The sequence below is a fragment of the Rutidosis leptorrhynchoides genome, chromosome 10 (assembly GCF_046630445.1).
Source record: "Rutidosis leptorrhynchoides isolate AG116_Rl617_1_P2 chromosome 10, CSIRO_AGI_Rlap_v1, whole genome shotgun sequence".
Lineage (NCBI taxonomy): Eukaryota > Viridiplantae > Streptophyta > Magnoliopsida > Asterales > Asteraceae > Rutidosis > Rutidosis leptorrhynchoides.
The window spans coordinates 41,600,645-41,608,776 of NC_092342.1; positions in this window are offsets into that span (position 1 = coordinate 41,600,645).

Consider the following 8,132-nt stretch of genomic DNA (forward strand, 5'->3'; position numbering starts at 1 on the left):
CTAACTTGACTTTTAAAATCAACTAAACACATGTTATATATCTATATTATCTGCTAACTTAATGATTTAAAACCTGGAAACACGAAAAACACCGTAAAACCGGATTTACGCCGTCGTAGTAACACCGCGGGCTGTTTTGGGTTAGTTAATTAAAAACTATGATAAACTTTGATTTAAAAGTTGTTATTCTGGGAAAATGATTTTTATTATGAACATGAAACTATATCCAAAAATTATGGTTAAACTCAAAGTGGAAGTATGTTTTCTAAAATGGTCATCTAGACGTCGTTCTTTCGACTGAAATGACTACCTTTACAAAAACGACTTGTAACTTATTTTTTCGACTATAAACCTATACTTTTTCTATTTAGATTCATAAAATAGAGTTCAATATGAAACCATAGCAATTTGATTCACTCAAAACGGATTTAAAATGAAGAAGTTATGGGTAAAACAAGATTGGATAATTTTTCTCATTTTAGCTACGTGAAAATTGGTAACAAATCTATTCCAACCATAACTTAATCAACTTGTATTGTATATTATGTAATCTTGAGATACCATAGACACGTATACAATGTTTCGACCTATCATGTCGACACATCTATATATATTTCGGAACAACCATAGACACTCTATATGTGAATGTTGGAGTTAGCTATACAGGGTTGAGGTTGATTCCAAAATATATATAGTTTGAGTTGTAATCAATACTGAGATACGTATACACTGGGTCGTGGATTGATTCAAGATAATATTTATCGATTTATTTCTGTACATCTAACTGTGGACAACTAGTTGTAGGTTACTAACGAGGACAGCTGACTTAATAAACTTAAAACATGAAAATATATTAAAAGTGTTGTAAATATATTTTGAATATACTTTGATATATATGTATATATTGTTATAGGTTAGTGAATCAACCAGTGGCCAAGTCTTACTTCTCGACGAAGTAAAAATCTGTGAAAGTGAGTTATAGTCCCACTTTTAAAATCTAATATTTTTGGGATGAGAATACATGCAGGTTTTATAAATGATTTACAAATAGACACAAGTACGTGAAACTACATTCTATGGTTGAATTATCGAAATCGAATATGCCCCTTTTTATTAAGTCTGGTAATCTAAGAATTAGGGAACAGACACCCTAATTGACGCGAATCCTAAAGATAGATCTATTGGGCCTAACAAACCCCATCCAAAGTACCGGATGCTTTAGTACTTCGAAATTTATATCATATCCGAAGGGTGTCCCGGAATGATGGGGATATTCTTATATATGCATCTTGTTAATGTCGGTTACCAGGTATTCACCATATGAATGATTGTTACGATTTGATATATATAGGTTAAACCTATAACTCACCAACATTTTTGTTGACGTTTAAAGCATGTTTATTCTCAGGTGAATACTAAGAGCTTCCGCTGTTGCATACTAAAATAAGGACAAGATTTGGAGTCCATGTTTGTATGATATTGTGTAAAAACTGCATTCAAGAAACTGATTTTGATGTAACATATTTGTATTGTAAACCATTATGTAATGGTCGTGTGTAAACAGGATATTTTATATTATCATTATTTGATAATCTACGTAAAGCTTTTTAAACCTTTATTTATGAAATAAAGGTTATGGTTTGTTTTAAAAATGAATGCATTCTTTGAAAAACGTCTCATATAGAGGTCAAAACCTCGCAACGAAATCAATTAATATGGAACGTTTTTAATCAATAAGAACGGGACATTTCAGTGGGTGCCTAAGATGGGTGATTACCGGCGGGTGCTACTTGATGAAGCACATAAGTCCAAATATTCCATTCATCCGGGTGCGATAAAAATGTATCATGACTTGAAGAAAGATTATTGGTGGCTGGGCATGAAACGTGATGTTGTGAAGTATGTTGAGCAATGCGTCACGTGTTTACAAGTAAAACCCGAACACCAAAATCCGTATGGTAAGTTGCAACCGTTAGAAATCCCGAAATGGAAATGGGAGCACATTACCGTGGATTTCATCACAAAGTTACCTAAAACGGCGAGAACCCAATTTGATTCGATTTGGGTTATAGTTGATAGATTGACGAAAAGTGCTTTGTTTCTTCCCATTAAAGAAGCGATATCGTCAGAGGCCTTGGATAAGTTGTTTATCAAGGAAGTGGTCTTGCGACATGGGGTTCCTATATCTATTATTTCGGATCGAGATACCCGTTTTACATCTCGGTTTTGCGAAAAGTTTCATGAAGATATGGGTACACAATTGAAGTTGAGCACGGCGTATCATCCTCAAACGGACGGTCAAACCGAACGTACGAATCAAACTTTGGAAGATATGTTACGGGCGTGCATTATTGACTTCGGTGGTAGTTGGGATGAGCATTTTCCTCTGGTGGAATTCTCGTACAATAATAGTTATCATACTAGTATCGGGATGCCACCTTATGAGATGCTTTATGGGCGAAGGTGTCGAACTCCCATTTGTTGGGGAGAAGTGGGTCAAAGAGAGATCGGGAGTACCGATTTGGTTTTGGAGACGAATAACAAGATTGATATTATTCGGGAACATTTGAAGAAGGCTCAAGATAGACAAAAAGTCGTATGCCGACAAACGTAGACAAACGATCGAATTTCAAGAAGGTGACATGGTGATGCTTAAGGTTTCGCCATGGAAAGGTATTATTCAATTTCAAAAATGGGGAAAGTTAGCTCCTCAGTTTATTGGGCCATTCAAGGTTTTAACTCGTGTTGGTGAAGTTGCGTATCGTTTGGAATTACCCGAAGAGCTTGTGGGGATCCATAACACGTTTCATGTTTCCCATCTCCGCAAGTGTCTTGTGGATGATTCTTCATGGATGCCATTAGACGAAATCGAGCTAAACAACAAGTTAGAATATGTCAAGGAACCGATTGCTATCCTTGATGAGAAGGTGAAAATATTGAGGAATAAAGAGGTGAGAACCTTTAAGGTTCAATGGTGACGGAGTAAAGGTTTTGAGTTCACTTGGGAGCCCGAAGAATTCGTGTTGGTTTATCTTCCCTCTTGTCATGCGGCTTGGATTGCGAGGACGCAATCCGAATAAGTGGGGGAGAGTTGTAAGACCCAAATATTATCCTTGTATATAAGCGATGTTACGATACTCGAAGCGGGGTTTTGTTGTATATATTTAAAACATGGAAGAATTCTGAACTGGGGGAGTCGTGCGCCGCGCGGCTATATGGCGCGCCGCGCCATCTGTCTGCGACAGATTCCCCTTTTCTTTTAATTAGATATTTTGAGGGCATTTTGGTAAAACTACTTTGGGACCCGAATTTAATGCCTTAGATCAGTTTGGGAGCCTCATTCACCTCATTCACAACCACCTTATCATCTTCCATTCAAGTTTAGAGAGAGAGGAGGTTCTAGAGTGAGAAAACTCCATTAAAGGAAGAAGGAAGTCGAATCGAGTCTTGGTGCGAGTTCTAAAGTCGTTCATCTAGTCACTAGCTACGTGGTGATTGTGTTGGTAAGTTATAAAACCCAATTTCTTACTTTAATTGTGTTTAAGGGTTAGGGTTGGGTTAGTGTTGCACACAAAACCCATTTGCTAGTAAATTTGAGGGTTTTGGGTGAATTTGGGTCATGTAGATTCAAAAATGACCAATTAGGGTTTTCAAAGTATTAAATTATGTTTATAAGCCTAAATTGGTTAGTTAATGTACTAGCACACTTATATATATATGTAAATGGGTGTAATGACCTTGAAATGGGTCAAATGGGTCTTTAATGACCTAAGTGGTCTTGCTAGTGTGAAATTGAGTTAACCTTGTGATTTAAGAATGTAATAAGACCATAATTGGCTAGAGTTAGGGTTTTTGGTGAAGTTAACCCATTATTAGGGTTAATGGTGCAAAATGGGTTGAAATTGCACTTTGGGTCAAAATGGCTTTAGAATGGTGAAAGAATTGGTTGACCAACTTGAGTTGCATTTAATAATATGTATAATGTGATTAGGTACGTTACATTGAGGTTTCGCAAGCTCGGGTATCTTTTCACAAGACTTTGAGGTGAGTGGAATAATTATATGCGTAGGTATATAATGTATCTATTTGTTGTAGCATAAAATGTGTAGTGTCGAGGTGTTAAGGCACCACGTTTCACGTGAAGAGTGTAGCATCGAGGTGTTAAGATGCCACTCGGGTGTAGCATCGAGGTGTTAAGATGCCACCTAGGAGTGTAGTGCCGAGGTGTTAAGACACCACTCCGTAAAATATGAGTGAAGCATCGAAGTGTTAAGATGCCACTCGGGGTGAAGTACCGAGGTGTTAAGGTGCCACCCTAGGGGTTAGTGGTGCGAGGTGTTATGTGCCCTAACGGATGTTATGAACACCGATGGCGTTTTTGCGAGCGCTTGTACGATTGGTTAACCATGGTTATTTATGTTGTAAACATATTATATTATTCGAGTTATATTTATATGCGGTTGTTATGCTAGTTTGTGGTATTGGTAAATTATAGCTTGTTATTGTGACGATAAGCAAATTGTGTTTGCTAGCATGTTTGCGGTATTGTGTAAGAGTATGCAAGTAGGTATAATTATATATGTATTCGTATAATTATTGCATTCACTAAGCTTTGCTTACCCTCTCGCTGTTTACCATTTTTATAGGTTCGGTTGTGGACAAGGGTAAGGGCATCGTTTTGGATTAGAGATCCCGTCGTTGACTAGGGACGCTTTTGGATGTGTTGACTTTTGGGAGTTTGACCGAGACGTGGGTAGTTTAATCCCAAACGCCATGCTCATAGTGTAGTTTGGTACTTAAACTTTTTGGTGGTCGAAACTCTTAAATTGTTTTAAACTTGTATTTTGGATCGTGTGGGCCCCGCTTGTAAAACATCATTTTTATGTTTAAATCGTGATAGTTTTACATATTTGAATGTGTGGTTAAAAGCGTGTCATCTAAAAATGTCGGGAACTAGTCGATCTTTTTCGCATTTGAAACTTTCCGGACAGGCCTGAATGGCGCGCCGCGCCACTTCTCTGTACAGCAATTTTTTTTTTTTTTTTTTTTTTTGTATTTTCACGTGGTTTGGTCGCGGGTTGGTTTGGGTTGTTACAATAAGAGGCAAAATGGATGAAGTGAGGAAAGAATTCAGGAACAATCATAATAAGATACATATTTGTAAAGGAAAATCGAAATCCGCAACAAAAAGAAGAGCACGAAACCTTGAAAGATGTCATAAATGCGGAAAATGGTCACATGAAGGGAAATGTTCGAACAATCAAACACATTCCAATTCTGAATTCGTTACTTTATGCAGAGAAGGACCGTTCATATGTTTAGAAGAAAAGTTATTGAAAATTCATGGTTACGCTTACGTAGCTATGGAAAACTAAATCGAACGACTCTCCTATGAGTCGACTAAAGCAGGTCTCTGAGAATTCTTTCTCATAGGTAAGTATGTACAGTTTTTATTTTTATTTTTATTGTTGCTTTTAACCTTTTGATAATAAATGCTGAATCGTTCGCTATAATGTATTAAATTGATATTCAATAAAATTAGGCATAATAAACCGAAATTATTGATATCATACAAAAATTTAATGCATCACTGCGAAATTTACCCTTTATTCATAAGGTATAAATATCTTTAATCAATTAATTTAAAATATTTCAGAATTTATCAGGAGTAAAACTGGGTAATATAGCCGAAATTACTTTGCCCAAAAGAGGGACGTATATTTTTGATAATATTTGATTGATTAAAGTGGGATAAAAGACCAAAAAGATTTTTACCTTGTTTTTAAAATTAATATATAACTATATTATTTTAAATATAAGTTTTGTAAAAGTAATGTATATATTAATAATATTTATATGAAATTTTATGCATTTTAAATTTAAGTTTGGTGTGAATTTAAAAACAAAATTTACTTTATTTCATTAAGTTAAAAAATTGATTTCTAAAATTCGTCGTGAGCTGAAGACTAGGTCGTTGAACCGAAATTGTTTTACCCGAGGGCGGGACGAGAAATTTTGTTATCATTATTTTTAATTATTGATTTAAAGTATGCCAAAAATATTAAAAAAACCCAAAAATCTTTGCTTTTAAAACAAACGCTTTAAAATGATAAATTTTAAATTTTGTCGAGGGACGGACTAGGTAAACGTACCGAAACAACCTCTGCCTAAATAAAAAGGAAACAAAATTTTAAAAATTAATCAATTAATTGTTTTATGAATAAAGGTTTTATATAAAAAAAAAAAAAAAGAGAGAGAGTACCGCACTCGCGGAGCTTCTCAGTAGAGAAACATCCGCACTCGCGGAGCTTCCAAAACCCAGAACATCTTAACTGGTCGACAGACCAGTCCCCCAACACACATATACCCAATATTTCGGCGAAAAACACACACAAACACTCCCAAATTCGCAATGTTTCACCGTTAATCATCAAATTTTTTTTGCTAAAATCACGATGAGAAGAATCCTACCAAGAAGTTTTTCAAGGAGAACGGTAAATTTCTACACCAAACACTCTTTAATTTGTATTCATAGTGTTCTTGAGCAAAAATTATACCTAATTTGATTTTGATGAATTCTAGCTTAATTGTGCTTAAATTGTTTGTATATTATGCTTGTATAGCCTAGATTGATGTTATTTAACATGATTAGAAGCCTTAAACTTCAAATTTTTAATAATCTAGGGTTTGTGTTCTTGAGCAAAATTGGGGCTTTTTGATATAAACAGGTTATGGCCGGATTTTGTTGTTAGTTCATGCTTAATTGAGTAGTGTAACATGTTTAGGTTGCTAAATGATCAAAACTTTGATCCTAAACATGATTTTTGAGCAAGATTGTTGATTTTTTAAGTCTAAAATTCATGAACTTGATTATTTTGATATGAATGCCATTTGAAACTTGTTTAATTCATAGTAATGGTTATTTTGACATGTTATTTGAGTAGAATGCTTATGAACTTTGTATACATTTTCATATATGCTTATTGAAAAAAATGTAGAATTGTTAATTTTATGAAATTGTGTATAAGTTTAATATTGTTTAAACATGTCATTATAATTGTTTTAATCTATGATTTTGCTAACACTAATGCATATTTGAATGCACAAAATATTGTGTTTAATGTGTTTTGCAGACTGAAAGGGGTGAATCTTCATCCTCTTCCCAGACTCACAATGCTCCTCCTGAGAATGCAGACGAACAGGAGATTAACGACCAATACAGACAAAATCTACCGCATCAATTCATTTCATATTCAAATATACAATTGGCAGATTTACACCCTAATTTAAGATTTGACAGACATTGGATAGATTATCCAAAATATCAGAGGAACTTACACATTCTTCAGTCAAAGGATGTTGAAGTACCAAGGGAGATAGATTGGGAACCATTAGAAACAGTGGGATTATCCGAACGAATCAGGGAATTACTTTACCAAAGGTATGGTAATTCTACTTTTAATGATTGGGAACATTTATTTACTATACGTAGGCATGTATATAGGGAATGGTGTGTGGAATTATTAAGTACAGTTGAAATAAATGATCAGGTAGCTAGCTTAACTGATCAGAGTTTTATTAGATTTTTATTAGCAGACGTGATGCGCCATATGTCTCTATTAGATATGGCTCAGGCCGTGTGTATATATACGCCTGAGGAATTAGTATCTAATGATTGTCAAAGGTTGATAATTAATGGTAGAAGGGTTGATGAAAATTTTGATATGAATGGAATATGGAGTAGAATGGCTAGCCATAACCGATTTCGTGGTGGATATTACTCTTATACTAATATTAATAGAGCTGAGCTAAGAGTGATCCATAGGTTTTTAGCAATCTCGATTACACAACGAGGTAGGAATAAAGAAAAGGTAAATGAAACTGATCTATTTTACCTCATGTGTATTCGAGACCCACAGAACGTTGTGAACATACCTTATTGTATGGGTTATTATTTATCGGTAATTGAAACGACCCGTCAAAGTACACTTGACGACCATCGTTATCTTGGTCCCACAGCTTGATCATAACTCTATATGAATTTAATAAATAACCTTGCATTCTTTATTTAAAAATGATTTCCTATAAAGGAAACCTACCAGAATGTGTAAGTTTAGAAAAACCATATATTA